Here is a 19456-nt window from a genome sequence, read left to right as displayed (position 1 = left end):
CGAAGACAAAGCACCTGCCTCAACTGAGACCTTGGAGACAACAACTTAGGCAGCAGTATTCTACCTAAAGCCCAGTAATTAACATGCACTTATCACATCAATCTCTGCCTAAAGACAGATCTCAGCAGCTTCATGTTAAAGGAAAATATATACTCACTGTAGGTATTGTGCTTGCATTTACTGTAGTAGACTAGTGGTGAGCTACAGGCAACATAGAATGAGATGAATCAGAAGAAAATTTGTATTCTTCCATTTGAAGAACACTTTGGGTTTGGACAAGGCTGTTAAAACAAGTAGTAAAAGGAAATTAAAATTAGCACTGGATATTTCTCTCAAGAAGTTCCCTTCCAAAATTCCAATGAAAATTGGCTTTGACCTGGCAGATTTATGAGGCTTTGAAACTTTCAGTTGGAGCCTGAGCAATAGTTTGTTTTGTGTTTAGAATAATAATACTCCTTAACTGAGGCAAAGAGTGGCAGTGACACCACTATTTATGGCTTGTTGTCCCTCTCAGTTTCTGCACAGGGAATGCAGCTGGACTGGTTACTGCTTTTACAATGACCACATGCTTTTTGCATTGGCAATCCTCACATATTGAAAAACCTCAAAACTTCTCCTCCAGAGCAGAGGATTAATTAAAAAGAAGAGGTTTAGGAAACTGATCTTTTCAGTTGTTCTTATTTAAGCCATTTGTGTGTGTTTGTTTCAAGTTTCCAAGTTTTTTCCCCAAAGCATGAATACTAGAAGCTGAGATCTTCATATGCTTTAGGGTTCTGTCATCTGAGGCCAGATGAAAAGCACTAAATATCATAGTATTAGCAATAAACTTGACAGTCACCAGCACTTGAAAGAGCTGTTTTGTCTTCTCAAATTGCATTCTTGATGAAAGATAAAAATACCTCAAAAAGTTTACACAGCATTTTTGACAGGTGGACATATAAATCTAATTTAAAATTTAGTGTTCTTGCCTTTCTTCTAGATTTTGTATGACTAACTCTAAACTGAAGTTTTTTTAATGTGCTGAAAGTACTTCTTTCTGTACAACCTTCTAAAAATTGGCTCAGTAATGTAGTTTGCCCTTTCTAAGTGGAGGCACTCAATAAAATGGGATTTTTTTTCCCTCTCCCTATTGAAAAGGCTAATAGCATTGTTTTTACTTTTGTACAAGAATTCAAGAGCTCCAGAATCAATAGGCTGTTTCATATCCCATCATCAGCAGATACTGGGCTGAAAGCCAGTTTCTTCACGATGGCTTTGTTTAGCCTAGAGTTTTGTAATTCTAGTTAATTGATTGCTGGTTTGTTTGAGTTAGCACAATTGAAAATGGTAATGTAGACATCCAAGAAATATTTGGGGCAGAACAGTTCATTAATCAAAGTCAGAGCATGCCCAAAACTTTGTAACAGATCAGGGTAGGCTGGGTATAACTTCTCTCACCTCTCTCCCACCTGATGCTCAGGAGCTCCATCCACACCTCCCAGGGGTCTGCTGCACTGAAGGAAGACAGGTCTCATCAGGGCCTGGGTGGGGTACAGCAGTCTTTTGATTACAGGTGAATGCAGACATACTCTCTGCAGATAAAGCAAACCTTCCACGCAGCCCCCAGCACCGAAGGGAGACAGGATGAGGCACCCTCTTCAAAAGCAAAAGCAGTTGCAGTCAACACTTTACCCCTCATTAGTGCAGAGAGCTGAAGCAGCGAAGATTACTGCAATTGTACCTTTCCTTTCACCTCTACTTTACATCTGAGTGTGAAAGAAGCTGTTGTTTTCTTCCATTTTCATATGTAATAACCACAACCTAATCGTTGATGGTTTCTCATGCAGAACAGAACTGTGCAGAGTAGAACCATTCTTCTGCAAAGAAACATAAAAGATATGAACAGACACCTACAATTACATTTATGTACCCAAATTGAGAAGGGTGTAGGTCATTATGATGTGGATGTAATAAATCAAAGTACTAGATTTTTTAGCACTGCCCTATAAAAAACATGGCAATTATGAAAAAGCATAGCTGATCAAGACACTTACTACAGCATTTTGGACTGATATAATAAACTAAGTGATAAAATTATACTGTTCTTTAGGCTGTGTGTCCCTTGCCCTCAAATAAAAGGACTTCAGGATCCCATGGTGCAGTTGCAGTCCCACTGGTGGGCACTGTAACACAGATGGGATTTGGATGTGTTTACTATTCCATTGTTTGACTTTATCCTGGCGTAGCATAGTTCACTATGTGACACAATGGTTTCAGTCTTCACTGCTGCTCAGCTTTCACCACCCATAGAAGAGGTTTAATGACAGAAAATTGTAACTTAGAGTTTCATGGTGTAATGAGGCTGGAATTTGAGCACTGGTCTCAAATCTTAGCTATGTGTTTTCACACCAGAACTGTGCTGTTCCTCACTGGTGAGCTTGCATAGTAGCTTATATTAATTTTATGTGTCGTGAAAATAATTTAAAAGTTGCATCTAACTTCAGACACCAGGTAAGACTATACACACCACTCCTAGTGAGTGTACATCAGACTTGACCCTCTGTTACTTATTGCTCTGGAATGGTTGACAGCAGCTTGCCATTGGTTCTCCCAATGGTCTGGGAGAACATACATTTCTATCTTTCCTCTTATATGGACAGTGAAAAGCTTTACTGTATTTACAATAAGCTGAAATAGAGCTGGTCCCTGCTGCCTAAACTGTGCCATAAGCAGACTCATAAGCAGTTTCCAAAGTGCAGACTGATTAATGACAGCTCAGCATGGGTATGCTGAGAGACTCAGACTCATGAATGATGCTTGTGAAAAGACTGATGAACAGGGGGTGGTCAGGTCTGAGAAAACAAAACCCATCACTGAGATTGCTGAAAGCTGCTGACAATTGTTTTCACACAGAGAGGCTATTTCTAAACATGAGAAAACTTACTGCTACTAACTGTTCTTCTGTGTTTCCCCTTCCTCTTGTCACAATCCCAGTCTTCCTGCCATGGTTAAAAAGGAAATCTGGAAGTAGGAAACAAGTCAAGAGGCAGCCCCACCTTTATATAAGGAGTCGTCTATGTTCCATGTATGTGACATTCTTACAAAACAGACAGTAATTCTAGTTTTAATAATTTTTAATTAACTGAACTTCACTAGCCAACCATTATATTGATCAGTGTGTTATAGTTTATATATTTGACCTCCTTGTCCAAGGAGATTAGCACCCCAAAAACAGATGTCATATGTGACCCCTAGAGTTTATCAGACATGTGAGAAGAGAGAGAGCACAGATAGTTAGAGGGGACATTAAATAAGCCATGGTGTTCTAAAGCCAAAAGTTTTAGACTATTTATCTGTTATTCTATTGTTTTCTTCATTGCTGTCATACAGGTTTCTCTCCTTGGAATATAGCAAAGAATATATATACACCAAAGTCAAAGAGACAAAGTCAATAGTGTAATAGAAGAAGATTGGCTAAATGAAGTTAATACTTCTTCCTAGAAACCTCAGTCCCAAAACATTTTTTACATTCCTCTTTCTTTTTTTTTCACAGTCTAATGTTAAAAGGGGTGCCCTGATAAGTACAGCTTCCTTAATAGATCAGGAACTCTAGAATAAGGAAAACTTGAAGGAACAACAGCTCCATGTCAGACACTATCACTTTTACTGTATGATGACAAAAATGCATTCAATATACATTGCCCTAAAGAAAAGATCATGTGGAAGGCGAAGACAGCACTACTTTTTCCCCAGAGTGGAAAGTAAATTTTACTCTCAGATTCATAGTTCATGTACCTTCAAGAAAGGTTCAGTCCCATTTTCAGTCACCAAGGGACCTTCAAATGTCTTGGTCCTGGAATATGCCAGGAATTTCCCCCATGTTCACAGAAGCCACAATGAGCTGGTATCCCAGATATTGTGAGAAGAGGTTGTTCTGTAATTGTGACATAGAAAAAAAATCACCTTGTATGGGAGCCAGCACAGCATATCACTTGAAACAATGGTCAGTGGCCCAGCCAAGTGTATGTAGCATGGATGGGAAATCCCAGCCCTGAGACATCGACCTTCCTGACTATCCCTCACCCACGAGAGAAAATCTTCTGTTCCACCATGCTTGGCAGTGCCTTGTCCTTCATCTTTAAATTACTTCAAGAAAAACAGATAGTAAGAACATATGTTAAGCCTGTTTGTTAAAGACCCTTTCCTTATTACAAGATGCTACAGGGAGAGACCCACATGCTATATATTACAGAAATCATCATCATTGCATTGAAGCTTCAGTTAATAGCAGTGTTTCTGTTACATAGTGGGAGAAGAGTTTTTATGTTGAAAGAACACAGAACTCAACAGTTAAATACAGTAGTGTTTTTTTCCAAAACATTTACCAAAGTGATTTTTGTTTTGTGAAATCCACGAAATTTTGTGTACAAGCAGGGTTGAGTATAAGAATCTATTCTAAGAGAAAACATGCATATCCTTCATAACACGTAAGTTATTAAACAGCCAGTGGTTAAAACACCATATAACAAGATGGGTGGAGTTTTCCTAGTGGAGGCTCTGAATTTGTTTCCTCCTAACAAAAGTTCAGAATCCATTTGTCAGCACATATAATTTCCTGTGCTCCTTGCTGCATTTCAAAAGCCAAAATACGCATCCTATTGTAACAAAACTCCTGCTTTACCAAGATAAATAAACAACAAAACAGATCTGCATGGTGTCAGAACTCCAGGCAGCTCTTTGTATTTGTTGGAAGATCTTACTGGGTTAGGAAACAGTAATTATTTCTAGGCAGATTCAAACATTTTTGACAGAGATTGTGATGAAAAAAATGTAAGACCTTTTCCCCTGTAGCTGAGAATTTGAAATCCTCAGTAGAAACCTTAAACCTGACCATTAGTTCAACTTTGTCTCATGTTATGCAGCTATGCAAAACAAAGTCTGTTGATGAAATGAAACAGTATCCTAGAATGCCAAAACAGACTGCTCCCTCCCTATGGAAGACAGCCATTGCTCCAACAGTGAAGTATGTTTACTAATCTGTGTCATTGTTAACGAAGATGTACTGGGGACACAGCATTTGAATTGAAGCCTCTGGTAAATGAAGTAAGTGATCATACTGTATGACTTAAGAAAGAAATTGGGCCAGCCTAGAGTTTTAGAATCTTCTAGGTCTCCAATACACAACTGGAGATAATTTGTTTATTAAGCTGTGGCTCCATGGACGACTGAGCAAACCTGGTGTCCTATGGCTAACAAAGAGCCTCACCTGGCCTCTCTTCTCACCTGCCCTGCTCCTACACTACAGACTTGGCATTTGCACTCCTCTGGATGCTACCCTAAACTAGAAGACCGCCCAGCTCTTCTGCTGAGTAATTTATCCTGCTGGGCCAGTGACTTAGACTGCCCTCAGTCTGGAAATGAATCAATAGCAATGGACAGGATGGCACATGCATGGGCAAGAATAAGAGTTGTATCTTGGAATCATTAGGTTGAGCAGCTGTGCAAGGAACCACTGCTCAGTAAGCAACAAAATGACAAAACTCAGAAGTAAGGACTCACCTCCTCTGCTAAAAAAAACACCCTTCTTGATGACCCTTCAGCTAACTAATTCTTACTAATTTCATGAAATTACAAAGTGCATAAAGATAGTCTGAAGGAAAATTTAGGAAATCCCTGTGTTATTAGGTCCACAGAAGGGAATCTGACTAGCAGACATCCAAGAGAGAAGAAGCATTTTTTGGTAGCATTTGTTTTGCTACAAATATGTAGCAAAAACTGTCTTCCACAAATACATTACAGCTGAACAAAACAGATAAAATCAGAAATTAAAAATTACCATGTCTATAGTACAGGTCATCAGCAATATCAGGACTCAAGTCCATGTCCCTTGAGGCCATCCTGGCTCATTTTCATGTAGATTTCTCTTGTTTTCTCAATGCCTTGAACCCAGTAAGAGATTCACTATCGCATATTGTAGAGTCTTTTAACTGTTATTGGTCAAGAGTCAACTCCATCAAGCTGCAGAAAAAAAAAACCCATTCAAATGAACTTAAAATACATTCTAGATATTGGGCTTAAGAAAGAGTTTTCTTTCAATGACTATTTTGATTCAAAAGACATAGTGTTTTCTCATAAGTATCGATTGCTAGAAATACCTGTGGGATTTGCCATTTAACAGTTTCATTACAGATTCATGAATGGACAATAGTTGTTGTCTTCTGAGTTAGAACTGTGGACAATATTCATACCTCAACAGAGTGAGACTAGAAGGCAATTAATCTCTCAGCTCTAAACAGCACACACAATAGTTGTTATCAACTTAGGTGCACTACTTGGATGTTTATCGACCTGTGTATCTAGACACATTAAAAATGTGCTAGAGCAGACTGTATTCTACTGAAGCCATCTGAACTTTTGCTTGTGTCTGTGGTTTGCAGACCACACAAATTCCCCAGAATAAGGAGAACCTCCAAAACATTTCAATTTATGAAACATGTGCAGCCCATATGAGAAATGTATCCCAGAGGAATGGGAAATTATAGCTTGCATAGTGTGGATAACAGTCAACTGGTGTTGAAGATAATTAAATTTTGCCACTAATTAGTTTCAACCAACAGTGTGGATTAATTAATCTACAGTGCTCCTGTGAAATAAATACAGAAAGCTCAGAGACTGAGAGTTTGTTGATGGATGAAAATTGATGTAAAACAGAATGGGGAGAAATTTTTAAATGGATAGCTGCCTCAGATTGCCTCTATGAGTGAACATTCCTATTCTGGGGCAAATTCTAGTTTACTTAGTCCAAATGCAAAGCAGCTTGAACTCATTTGGAAAGAGAGATAAAAAAAAATCACTCTTCTATTCAAGATAAAACCAACCCAACCCCCAAACCAGTTACTCATTAAATCTATAGACAAGCCACAAATCCTATTATTTTATGTCCTGGAGTACTTCCACAGTTGCACATTTTTCACATCTGGCAAGTGTGTTGGCATAATGCTGATGACGCTCCCTTTGAAAGGATACAGTAGAATTTGGAGTGTTCTGAAGGGGGACAAGGGTGGCTGCCAGGATGTCTCAGCATCTGCTCAAGCAAAGCAGGCCATCTTTCTCCAGCTCAGGATATCTTGTGGCGGGGGGAGAGGAGGTTTATAAAATCATAACTAGGACAGAGAAGATGAATAAGGAACAATTGTTCATTATTCCTTGCCATATAAACAAAATAATTTATCCAATGACAGGTTTAAAAACAGTAAAAAACCAAAGAGAACAATTTTCCACACAACAAGAGCTGTATGACTCACTGCTAAATTAAGTTTGGATGTGAAAAATATTAGCAGGTTGAAAATGGCATTAGGCAAGTCAATTGGAGAAAGGTCCATCGAGGATAACTAAACAATGGCCCTAATGTGATATCAAGAGGAGGAAATGCCTGCAGCACTGATCACTAGAAGAAAGGAAAGAGGAACAGATCATTGTTGTATTTCTTAAGCTCTTTCCCCTGAGTTGTTGGTGCTGGCCATGGTCCGAGACATGCTAATGGGATGCTCAACCAGCATGGGACTGCTTAAACTGGTGTTTTTATGAGTTTCCAGTGACAACATCTGAGCTCAAATAGGCTTCAACACTGCATTTAAAACAAGCAATGGTAACAGAGAGTGCAGAGCACCAGAGCTGGGTTTGGGTCTTGTTTTGAATCCAACCCTTCTGTGTTTCTCCTTCTTAGTAGCAATTATGATTACTCAGTTCTATGTCTTTCCTATCTAAGGAGCTCTGCAGCTCTATGGGAGAGATGGCAAGCACTGTCACTATGAAACAAGAAGAAACTATAAATAAGTCCATGCCTTCCATGCCCTATATTTATCAGACTTAAAAAAAAATCTCTTCATGTGATAACCCAGATAAGTGAAAGATTTCTTTATGAGGATCTTGGCATTTTGGTCACATCTCATTAATTGAATGCTATGGTGATCGTTCCAGAGGCTGTATATTGAGAATGAATTTGCCTTGTAACTATCTGGCTTTAAAACTTGATTGAAAGACACAATGAAGTCTTTATGGCCTTTCTGGGCTCTGACAATTTTCCAGTTACCAGAAACTATTGACAAGAAACTCCTCTTGCTTTTCTGTTTATTTTCATATTTCACTGTGCTGATTTTACTTGATAATGCATTTTAAGGATTAAAACTCTCTCCAAGCTATTTTTTCATCCCAGTGTCATTAGTGTAGATATTAAAAAGAAGTTTTCAGTTAAGGATAAACAAATTCTTTTTGCCTAATTTTGACATCACAAAAAGCCTTCAAACAAAAAAACAAAACTAAAACTGGACGAGTTCAGTTTGACCTTTTTATGGTATTAATGAGATAAAAGCCAATGAAAAAATAGATTTCAGTGATAAATAGAAAATAATTCAGAAGTGACAACATGTAATGAGGACATGAACCCTAAGATCTCCCACATATGCTGAGACAGTTTCTGTGGAATGGTGGACAGTCTGCCATCTCTACTCCAGCATGCAAAGCTCAACCTACCAGGAAACCATACAACCAACCAACAGAAAAAACCAAACCAATCCAAAAAAAAAAAAAAAAAAAAAAAAAAAAAAAAAGCAAAAAACCCCCCAATAAATACAGTCAGGGGAAATCATAATTTGAATTTGCAGGAAAATGGAATTCATGGCAATTTTGTCAATAAGAAGGTGGCCAATAAGGAGTAAAGTGGACCACACTTTTTGCCAAACACCAAGACATTAAAAAAAATCTAGCTTTATATAAAGTAACCATCTGGTGGATGATTTCTATACCTATTTTTATATTCAGATCAAATTTAGAAAAGCAACAATATGAAATTTTAGAGGGATTAAAAATATACTTACTAAATCTTAATTAAGAAAGATTGTAGGAACAAAAATATAGTGCACAGAATTATAAGCTCTAATGTAACATTTTCATTATTTGTGTGTTATATCATTTAGAATTAATGTTATACATACTATAAATCTTCCAACATTCAAATTTTTTAGAAATGAAAATGCCTGATGCCATTGAAGCAGTCTCCATAAAGCACCTCTAGTGAAATCCAAAGACATTTAGCAAAGGGACATTACTGATGAGTGGTTTCTAGTACAGTCTGCCAATCACCTAAGGAGTTTTCATCAATAGAAATTATCTTAAAATTGTGTTGTCGTAGATCTTGTTTAAGAAAGCAAAATTTGTTTATTCACTAATAATAGTCAAGGGATAAAAAAAAGATTCCACAAAAATACAGTGGAGATCTAAATTTCATTAATTACATACCTAAGTGTCATGCATTTGTTGGAAACCTGCCAAAAAAAGAAGATGCAAATAAAGCTGAGGAATTCTGTATTGTACTGAAATAGTCATCTTGTGATGCTATTCATGAGTTCCCATACTATATGGACAACTTATAAATATCTTCTAAAAGTAAAAAAGAAGCTTTTTAAAAGGTTCTGTGGGCAGTAGAGACAAACAAATACCTTCCCCATGTCCACTTCACCCCAAAAGTGCTCAAGGCTTGTTAAAAATAATGAGAGAGTTACAGCAACAAAAATAGAAGAGGTAGAAGAAAGAGTTCTTGTTTTTGTTTTTTTTTTTCAGAAAACCAGGCATACATTATCATATTTCCCACTCCCAAATATTTGGGGGGCTATAGAAACATTTCAGTCCAAGATGAACATAGGCTAGGAAGTCTCCATGATTATTATAAATGCACAAGCTTTATTAAACTAGAGGTATGATAAGCAATAATTGATTTCACATGGAAAAGTCACACAGGAAAAAATTGCTCTAGATTTCCACTCCAGGTCTCCCATTTAAAGCTTACGTGGCTGCAGGGTAGCCAGGGAATATTGTGGGACCATATTACTGCACATTTCTTCCCACTGACCTGAGGATGTCTCCTGGGTACTAGAAATCTCAGTTTAGCTCCTTCCTCTGCTTGAGACAACTTGAACATGTATTTCTAAACTTCAAGAGAGGGCCCAGACCACAGGTTTACATAGCACAGTTATCTGAATTTCTGGACTATACTTCATCCAAAGTAGGACATGCAACATGGAACCTGACAGTTCTGCTTCTCAGGGGAGCAGGCAAAAGCTGAGGTCCCACTTGCTGGGCACTGATGGGGCAGTTCCAGTAGGTAGGAACCTGCACAGCCTGAGAAGGACTCGTCTCTGAAAAATTAGGAGGGGATGGCATCTCTGAGGAGAATTACTTCATTAGGAGAGGAAACATAAACTCGCATTCCAGGACAGTGTTCCGACAGATGAGCTGCAAGATAAACAGGAAATCCTTCTGATAGACTTTTCAAAGCCACACTTTCTATCTCTGCCCTATTTTCCTCGTCTCTCTTCTACCATTTCCAAAAATAAAATGTTCCAACAGTGAAGAACTCAATCTATGTTGAACACAGCAACTTTACTTCATCATTTTCTCGCAGTCTGTACCACACAGTGCAATCTGAGATGGCTCTGCTGAGGTTTTTGTGTCTTCTCAACACAACAATGAATACATTTACACACAAAGCTATATGAATAACAGTGGTCTGAAAAATGCATTATTTCAACTAGAGATGCCAAAATCTCTTTTCTCACATTGTTGCTTCAATCAATGATGAAATAGAGAGAAGGCAAAGAGAAATAGCATTAATTTGCCTCTCTGGCTGCTCCACATATCCCTTCATATCTCAGTGGGATTTCTGGAAATAATGCAAACCCTCTCCAGTGCTTAACATGCAATACTTCCAAATATGACAGAAGAACTCTGTAGGCAATAAGCAGGAAAATTTGCATTAAAATGGAAATTTCTCTCTCCATACAGAGAATATGCTGTGTCTGGCAAACAGTATCAGCCTGAATTGGCATACATTTCTTTGCAAACAGTAATATAGGCACTGTCACATCCATTCTGCTGCTACTATGATAAAAGCAAGCAACATTTAGCTCAACTGTTATGTATTGTTCAGTGAACAGGTTGTTTTAGGACATAACAAAAGACATCTTCTTTTTGCAAATGTTTCTAAGGATAAACATGTGCAAACTTTTATGAGAAAAAAGTCCTTTTTTTTAAAAAAACATACTTTTCTATTTGCTCATCAGCTTCTTGATTTTTTTCTATGGAGTAGCAAAACAAAGCCATGCTATGTTCTCAGCAGGACTATTTTCATAGTAGAACAAGTTTCAGAGTTGGGACTTGGTACTCTTCCACTATTAAAAACATAAAAATAAAAAAACTGATTCCTCGTCCTTCCTTCAAGGAAGGAACTGGAAGACACAATTTCCAGTGGTATTCCTGGTATCTCTGTAAGCAAAAAAACAACAATAGCAAAAGTTTAGCATACATAATAGAGGAAGGAAGAGACAATGAAAGCGATGTTTGTGTTTATTTTCTTCAGTGTATGCACTCAGCTATCACTGGCTTCAATGCAAATGCCATTTTCCATAACATCTAAAGAATGAGACTGGTGCAGTAGGAGCCGTGCCCTAAAGTAGGAAGCACAGTATAAAATTAGCCAGGCAAACAATCAGCAGTCTGCTCCAAAGCTGCCACTGTGTGGGGTGGCAATGTACAGACTCCTTTTGCCTAATTGGCCTTATTAGGAGTTCTCCCATATACTCTTCTGTTCCCATTTTGCTTTAAAATAAATAGAATCCAAATAGAAAAGCAGTAACTCCCCTAGCTACAGTAAACACAGGTGGACAAAACAGAATACAAGTTAATTTCTTATGATCTTACATTCAAAGAAGATAAAAAGCTCGTGCTGGGACTTGGTGTGGTCTTTTGGAACACAACTTGCTTTCCCAGCTTACTTGTGTGACCTCTGTACTGATCGACAAAAACTACCAATACAGTATGTAGAAATGATGTCACCCCTTTGATATGAAGGGTGAGGGATGGCTCATTTGGGATATTTGTTTTAATGATATCACAGTCACACATTATGTGATTTGAATCAAATAGAGCTTAAAAAACTCTATTGATCTATCTATAAAAATATTTATTGTTTTTAGTACTCCAGTATGCTCGCTAGCACTGTTGCCATTTAAATGACTTCATAGCTGATGCAGTAAACATATTCAAAGATATAAACACCTCAGATTTATTTAAAAATTGAAACAAATGAAACTGTCTCAAACAGCAACAAAGAATTAAAAATCAGTTCCCAGTAACTGCAATGGAAAGTCACAAGTGGCATCTGCAAATTCACTGTGAATCTAAATCATCTGTCAGATCAACATCTGAACTAAATCTGTCAATAACACTAATTTGCTTCACAAAAACTGCACCTCTAAAAAATAATTGCCCAGTTTATACCTGTGACCATAATAATAAAATAAAGGTGATGACAACATGATTATCTCAGTTGGTGGGAGCATGGTGCTAATAACACCAAGGTTTTGGGTTCAATCCCCACATGGACCATTCTCTTAGGAGTTGGACTCTATGATCCTTGTGGGTCCTTTCCAAATCAGAACATTCTATGATTCTGGGATGTATCTGTGATGCCTTAAAAATTCATTTTGGCATCATCTGTAGCTTGCTGAATTGAACAGCATCAGTGCAAATTTCAATTTCCATAGGCTTTACAAGTTGATGGTCATGCTGTAGGATCTCAGAATCATGCATAATTAATAAGAGCTAGACATTACAATAAATCTGAAATAATACAATAACTGAAAATACATTAGTCTAAATTATCATCTCTAAATTAAACTTTTCATTTTATATCAAGTTTTCATTACACTTACCTGGCTTATTCCCTCTATTTTTGAATTCACAAAGAACTAAAATTCTCATGAAAGCCATTGCTAGAAATACATCAAAGGTACCAGTAGCCTCCTAATTTTCACAGCTTCCTTGCCTTACTCTCAATACCAGCCACCAGTGTTTCAAATGAAGAGTATAAATTAGTTCAGGATTTCCTTATTCTGAAAAGCAGTAAAGAAAAACATCAATGAAGATCACTAGTAGCTGTTGAACCAGCACACAAAGAAATAAGAACTTAGGCTATTCTCCCACAATATGAGGTCAAAACAATTTTGTTTTGTATGCAATCTCTTCATGAAGGAATCTAGAGGGACATTTGCTGTGGATGATATCTGGCATAGTTTTATAACAAAAGGACTGTTCTAGGAGTATATTTATTCAGCATTTGCCCTACACTAGTTGGAATAAGTAAGTGAGTTTATACATCCATTTTGGCTCCTCTTAGTGAGCTATATGGGCTTAGATGACAGAAGTGTCTGAAAGTAAAATTTTCCTGCTTCTTCTGCAGTATTTACTGTGGTCTATTATCATTGCAGTGACACCTGCAGTATCTTGCCAAGTATTAGTCCACATCTAAAAGGTGTACTGGGAAATATTTTTCATAATACTTGCATTTAGTTCATTTAACTGTAACTGTCATTTGGTTCCAAAATCTGCACCCTGATACAAGCAGTTCTTAATTTAAACCAACTGCTCTCTACACATGTGAAAGCAAAACATTTATAACATATGGTAGCAAAACCTATGGTCACTATGGTAGCAAAACACCTGGGATAAACTCCTGGGCCATTTAATAAGCTAGTTTTGCCAGTAACTTCAGGAGACCAGCATTCAGTCTTCTGCTTTACAGAACAACAGATAGTGAAGCTTTTGTTAGGTGTTCTGGCCTACCTCTTCTCCCTGGCGGATGTTTTCCTTGGTAAATTTGCCACCTGTATCATAAAAAAACAACTTATTATTACCAAAATAAAAGACAAGACCTTATATCTTTACAACACATGTTTCCTTTAATAGAAGATAATGTGTTTACAGTCTCTGTGCTTCCTCATCTTGCTTGGACTTCATCACCTTGGCTTACCTCCATGCTACTTGTGTTTGTAAGTTCAGCAGTTTGCACTGGAAACAGTGTAGTCAAAGAATATTCTTCATTAGACAGGCAAAATTTCATATGTGCTCTGTATTAATGTCTTTTCCTTCAACCAGAAACAAGGGCACATAAACCTAAGTCTTTTGGCACTCCATTGGTACAGGACTACAGCATCCCACTTTTGAAAAACAGACCAGTCACTTTTCTGAATGAGTTCCACACAAACAAGAGAGTGTGTTTCTGATGTAAAACCCAGATGCACAAGCCATCCCTCACTGATGAGAATGCAACACGGGCCAAAGTCTACTCCTTAGGGAGCAGAACAATGCTGTGTAAAATATGGACAAATAATACAGGATTACAGTAACAGTATTAATGTTCGAATACTACTTGCTTCTTATGCCAGACAGACACGGAAAACACTTGTAGAGGCTTAGGAGATCCCCAGACATTCAGCCTAAAATCTGAACAGCTATTATGGTTTGGACTTATCTCTGCTGTCTGAAATTGTTAGAGGAGTGCTCTCAGCAAAGTAGATGCAAAGAACCAGCACTTTTTCTCATGGAGTACTTGCTCTCTTCACCAAGAATTCCTGTGCCCTCTCTAGGTGACCATTCCAGAAAGATGGACAATACAGTTAGGTTGTTGTTTCTCACACATCATCAAAACTTCAACCCTGTCTTGTGGGTGTCGGAGATAAAACTTTCCATTAAGCCAAGATGGGATCAAATTTCTCAAATTCAGCAGGTTTGTCCTAGGAAAACCCACTACAGGTGGAAGTAGTCAGGCTATTGTTGAAGAGGTGAGTTAAGGCAGTCATGGCACATGGTTAGGTGACCTAAAGTGGACAATTTGAAGGTTGTCAGCTTCTCAGGTGTCCCCCAGTGGGCATACTGTCCTGCAAAACATGTCTCTGAAGATATGAAAGACCCTCATAATTTGGCTGCCTACTCTCAGGCTTAATAGAGGATTGACAGCTTAAACGCAATGTTCACAGCAATATTGTTAATAAAATAGATGCTTAAGGGTAATAACCACACACACTTATCTCACGCCATTGCAGTCCTCTTTGCAAGTGAGTAATGGTTATTCCCACCTTTTGGTATTTTATAAGCAAATGGCACTCTCATTACAGCTGGCCTCTAAATTACTACTACTGCCATCACCACCAGGACAATAGCACTGGTTTTACAAAGCAGTTCCTGACTTTCACTGCCTCCTGTGCAGGAGCAGGCATTTCCCATACCTGTTACAAATTAGAAGCTGAGTTACAGGTACTCACTACATCTAGAAGTCAGATCCCAGACCTTGGCTTTTGTGAATTATCAGTAAATCCTACAGAAAGCCACAGGTCTAAATGTTTTCCTTTGGAGAGGGTAAAAGGATAAAAGGAAGAAAAAAAATTTCATTTTTATTATCACTTAACTGTTGTGGCTGGACAGAAGGGAGAATTTTATAGTTGTCCTAACCTAGTTATTCTTACTTTTTTTGTGGGGTGGTGGGGTTTTTGGATAGAGTGTTCATAATTTTATCTCATTCCTGTGAGTTTTGCACTAATGGAAGAAAAAAAAAATCATTTTATTACCACTTAACTGTTGTGGCTTCTCATTCTCGTTTCTGTGAGTTTTACACTAATGGCTGTTCCTCAAAATAGCACAGAATCTGAGTGAGTTCATCCCATAGATCCACTAACACTAACTTTTAACTGATGCAAGCATTTGGGATTTGCAGTTGCAGAGAAAGCAGAAAATACCCAGGTAGGTGTGAGATACCAAGATGTCCAGGGAGTACAACACAAATTTTCATAGTCAAATATTGCAAATTCGACATAGACAACTGGCAGGCTCATTGAGAATCAGATGAAAAAGAATGGCACTGAGAGAGGAATGACAAGGGAGAGATCCCCATATCACTCCTTTACGAAGAAAACTGAAATAGAGTAATGCCCTGATGGGAATTTTCTTTTAAAGTGGCTGTAAATAAGCTGCAATTAGCACATAGTTAATAGGATACAAAATATTACCTCTTATGCTATTACTTTGGAAAAATTCCAGCAACTATATAATCAAAAAGACCCAAAAAACTAAACCACAAAGTGTATGCTAATCTTCATTTGCAGTTTTGTGAGTTTATGTATTTTCCCTGGAATAGTAATCTCTATTTTATTTATTCACATTAGAGTGATTTAAAAAATTCCTCCTCAGACATGTCTCATCATGTCATAATTATTCATCATCATGAAGGCTTCTAACAGCCTCTGGTTACAACGCCATGAAGCTTTCTAATAAATTATAAAGTGAAAGGATAATTTAGTCTCCATAACCAATTAATCTTTGGTTTCTTAGCAAAACTTAGTTTCAAAAAATAATGTGTCCCCTAGATGGACTAAAACAATTAGTTCACCTCACTCTTTCCCTGGAAATAATCAACATATCCAAATGCTTTCCAGTTCCAACGAAACAGGACAAGCCACAAAGGGCACATGGAAAGAGGGTCTGAAGTAGCTCCTTTGAACTCTCAGGTCTTCTCCAACAGAGAGCAGAACAATGAGTTAGCACCTCAAAATGGAGACAAAGGAAAGATTGTCATGAGCTTGGCTTAGGCTTGACTTGGAGCAGGATCTCATGCATTTTCTACAGATCTTTGGCTAACATTTCCTGAGATCAATGGAAATAGTCCATTAACTTCATGGCTACTGGTGTGCATGCTAGGAGGGGATACACAATGTTATTATATAAACAATGGGGGCAACCAACATAAACGTTTTGACTTGCTACCATAGGTAATCAAGTTGACAGCTGTTGAATTGTGAGTATTTGAGCCCCAGGAGTAAGTATCCTTAAGAAATACCTAGTTTTGTGGATACTAGTCTAATCTGGATGAAGCCTTTATAAGACTAAATATTTGGATTTTGTTTATTTAAACTAAGATGTCTGCAGTGTTCTACTGTATGAAGACAAGGTCAGTGAGATGTTTCAGGTGTCAAGGGGGAATCTCTCACATTTCTGGAATGGTGGAGATAAGATTTATAAAGTTTTTAGTGGCCTGAAGGAAAGAAAGAAAGAAAGTGAAAACATCTGCCAGAGCAATGAGTGGATTGTTGGCTAACTTCATTCAGCGGAGGAGTCTGAAATAGATCATCTCTGTCTTCAGAAGTAGGCGTTAGTGGAATCATCAAAAATAATTACTACAGAGGAGTCCAGGACATACCTACAGGGAATAAAACTAATCTGAAAACGTAAATTAAATTCACAAAGTCCGGACAGAAAAGCCAGGAGTTCTTATACTCCTGGACTCACACAATGTACCAACCTTGCTAAGGTCTTATGAAACAATAACAGAAATATTTTTTATTTGAGTCTGCAATAGTACTTATGAACATGTCAGCAAAAGAGGGAAAGTTGCAGACAACAGAGGTTGCTACAAATGATCACACTACGCAGATTTTCACTGTTATAAAACATCCAAAGAGACAAGCATGGATTTCACAGTATCGCAATACATCCTGAGCTGGAAGGGATCAAGGATCAGCAAATCCCAACTCCTGGCCCTGTATGGGAAAGCCTGAAGTCACATCATGTACCTGAGAGTATTGTCCAAACACTTTTTGGCAGGCTTGGTGCTGTGGTGACCTCCCTGGGGAGCCTGTTCCTGTATCTGACCACCCTTTGGGAGAAGAACTTTTTTGTAATATCCCATGTAACTCCCCCCAAAGAGCTTCATGCCATTCCCGCAGGTCACTGCTCACCAGAGAGGAGAGAATGGTGTCTGCATCTCCACTTCCCCTCATGAGGAAGCTGCAGACCACCACAAGATCTCCTGCTGTCTCCTCCAGGCTGAACTAGTGACCTCAATTTCAAACTTTGGCATCGGCAGCGATGTTTCTAATGCGCTCTAGAAACTCACTTGTGCAGAGACAAGTAAACATAAGTGGGTGGAAAAAAGTTTCAAGCAGCTGAGCAGCAGTGACAGTAGTACAAATTTAAACAACCCTCTCTCTCCCTTTTTGGGTTTTGAGGAAGATCAAAAGGAGGCTCTGCAGTTCCTGAGGTGCTCTGTCATGAGTGCGTTTGGCACGATTGTATAAACAGCACAGAGCACACCACACGGAGCAGTGACGCGGCCATTTCCCACAGCAGCCCTTTCTCTCTGCTCGTAAACAAACCCGAGGCCGTGCGTATCCTTCAGAGCCGCCCGGCCTCCCCTCAGGAGCTCACATGAAAGCGCTCCGACTCTGTTTTGCATTAGTTTGCTGCCAGTGCCAAACAGCCTCCGGGCTCCCCGAGCGCACATGAGCCCCTGTTCTGGGAGCAAGGCGGCGGGGCCGTGTGGGCCCAGGGCAGGGGCTCAGCCAGGGCAGGGGCTCAACCAGGGCTGGCAGCACAGCTGGGACCCCTCGGATGGATGGCCAGACCTCTGGGCCCGGTTATCTGCAGGATACACTCCCTACACCTGCCCTGGACCAGCTGGAGTTTTGCAGCCAGAGCCGCTTTTCTGATTCTGGATGGCAACACCCGGCCTTCCCCCTGCACGGGTGAGTTTCTGTGGTTAAACTGGTCGGGCACCAGGCACGTGGTTTCTTCAGGGAAACTAAAAATTGATTAATCCCATTTTGGCAATGGTCAAAGTATTACAAAATGTTGTACAGAAATGTTTTTAGCTCCTTTCTGACAGGCTGCTCGTCTCCACTGCTCTGGCCACAGGTGCCTGGCCTCAAAATAGCATGGACCGGGTTTGTGCAACCAGAGTGCGGAAGGAGTTCAAAACTATGGGTCTCAGTCTGGGCCTCCATAGGAGGGCAACTATAAATAGATGCAAAGGCAAGGATAATTGGCATGTAAAATGAATAATGCCTCAAACTCACCCCAGGAATTTTAGCGAAATAAAGCTTTTGCGGCAATTCCACCAACTTGTGTTCTGGTTTCCCTCATCTGATTTTTTCCAGATGTCCCACTTTCCCTTTCTTCTTTGAACAGTAGTACCTTTCCCTGGAGTCCCAATACCATATTGTATAAATTGTACGTATTCCAGCCTGTAATGACTTTCATAGATTAAGCAAAAAAATGACCACATAAAAGTTGAATAATCCTAACAAGCTTGTTTAGCTTTTTAGTGAAAACTAGGCATGCTACTAAAGCCAAAAAACTTTTAATCTCATGGTCCAGAGTCTCCCAGTTGAGTCTTCTACTATGGGGACTTTTGGCCTCTTAACATGTCACTGTGAAGAGGTGCCTTGAGCCCAGGTAGTTTGGCAGGAAACTAGAGTTGTAAAAATGCACCTTTTTTACCTCATTCACAGGTAATGATTTGACAAAACATGAACTTATGGGGCAGAGTAACTGCTAACCTACTGCCCATCCAGACTTTCTCCAGGGAAACAGCCATAGAAGAAATATCACGTGGGACAACAGAACTTCCTGTTGAGAGGAAACCGGAAAGAAAACAGTTAATATGATCTCTGTTTCTAACTCATACCACATTTTTTTTCTGACTTAACAGACACCCACCTCAGACTTGGACCCACTGGAAATTTCCATGGATTTAATAAAATCAGGATTTGAAACTATGTTGTGGCAAAAGTATGATATAAAAGTTTACAAATTT

General features: G+C 38.8%; 1 long non-coding RNA gene across 1 annotated transcript; it reads right to left on the bottom strand.

Moving 5' to 3' along the window:
- Window positions 1-229: 229 nt before the first annotated feature.
- Window positions 230-18071, bottom strand: LOC306798905. The gene is made up of 11 exons (XR_013773503.1): window positions 17759-18071; window positions 13796-13958; window positions 13657-13697; window positions 12747-12926; window positions 9887-10269; window positions 9277-9302; window positions 5816-5997; window positions 3775-3913; window positions 2924-3000; window positions 2662-2807; window positions 230-1856 (listed from the first exon to the last, which is right to left on the bottom strand). It is a non-coding gene; the product is annotated as an uncharacterized lncRNA (long non-coding RNA).
- Window positions 18072-19456: the final 1385 nt, after the last annotated feature.

Source organism: Erithacus rubecula, assembly GCF_903797595.1.
Source record: "Erithacus rubecula genome assembly, chromosome: 2".
In the NCBI taxonomy this organism is placed as follows: Eukaryota; Metazoa; Chordata; class Aves; order Passeriformes; family Muscicapidae; genus Erithacus; species Erithacus rubecula.
This window is presented reverse-complemented; position numbering and strand designations above follow the sequence as displayed.